The sequence below is a fragment of the Borostomias antarcticus genome (genome assembly GCF_949987555.1).
Source record: "Borostomias antarcticus genome assembly, chromosome: 20".
Lineage (NCBI taxonomy): Eukaryota > Metazoa > Chordata > Actinopteri > Stomiiformes > Stomiidae > Borostomias > Borostomias antarcticus.
The window spans coordinates 13,682,172-13,683,512 of NC_140253.1; positions in this window are offsets into that span (position 1 = coordinate 13,682,172).

Here is a 1,341-nt window from a genome sequence, read left to right on the forward strand (position 1 = left end):
GGCAGGCGTACAGCGATCCTCACAGTAACCTCTGAGCGTCCACACCGCTCTGCTGTTCAGTATGTAGGTCGCTCGCAGGGAGTGTTTCTACAGTCCGAAGTCTATGAGCGGCATAGGCGGTGGTTGGACCGATGCCAAAGCTAGCGTGCACACACACACACACACACACACTGCCAGGCACCCTCTCAGTCACCATTCAAATATATGGTTGACTCAGCAGAGAGAGCAGTGTCCACAACAGCAGTTTACCACACAGGGCTGGAGCGTAGACCAGCCTCAGCTGTTCTACGCTCGCTGTGTGTGTGTGTGTGTGTGTGTGTGTGTGTGTGTGTGTGTGTGTGTGTGTGTGTGTGTGTGTGTGTGTGGGTGTGTGGGTGTGTGGGTGTGTGGGTGTGTGGGTGTGTGTGTGTGTGTGTGTGTCAGCCTACTATTCCGTGTAATGACAGGATACGAACCCAATCATTTTTTATTGTGTGGAAGTATCAAGATGGCTTCCTGGGTGTTGAGTTGAACTTCCGCCTGTCGGACAGGTTTCGCTAATCACCGCCTCGTTTATGGATGAAGCAGAGTTGCAGCTTTGGTGTGCGTGCATGATATCGTTTACTCCCTGTGTGTGTGTGTGTGTGTTCCAGCACTGGAGTGCTGTGCTTTGGAGTGAATCTGACTGGGTGCCGCTGAAATTTGAGTGGGGCCAATGAGAAGCTCACCTGGAAACCTCCTGCTCCTCCGCTGAGCTAGTCTGTGCTCCACAGCCGCGTACCGGATCAAAACCTCCTGCTCCTCCGCTGAGCTAGTCTGTGCTCCACAGCCGCGTACCGGATCAAAACATCAGCGTTACTGTAAATCCCCCGGACTGAAGTCCACCGCCCCGTTACACGCAACTTTAGTGTGCGACTGTGTGCGTGATGTGCGTTGTTGACTCCTTTTCAGTGTAGCCCCTCGTGTGTGTGTGCTGGTGTGCCTGTGTGTGTGTGTGTGTTTGTCACAGGTCAAGATGGCAAGTGGCCAAGCTGCAGTCTTAATACCGCCACTGTCCCATTAGCGGACCCCTTTGATTCAGGCCTTACTACTCTGTTACAACCAGCCCCCCCCCCCCCCCCCCCCCCCCCCCCCACCACTTCCACCCCGGGACGGTCTGACCCAACAACATGCCCCCCGCAGTCAGGTTATATCTCTTTTGTTATCCCCTCTCTCTCTCTCTCTCTCTCTCTCTCTCTCTCCCTCTCCCTCTCTCTCTCTCTCGTCTCTCTCCTCTCTCTCTCTCTCTCTCTCTCTCCCCCTCCCTCCCTCCCCTCCCTCCCTCCCTCCCTCCCTCCCTCCCTCCCTCCCTCCCTCCCTCCC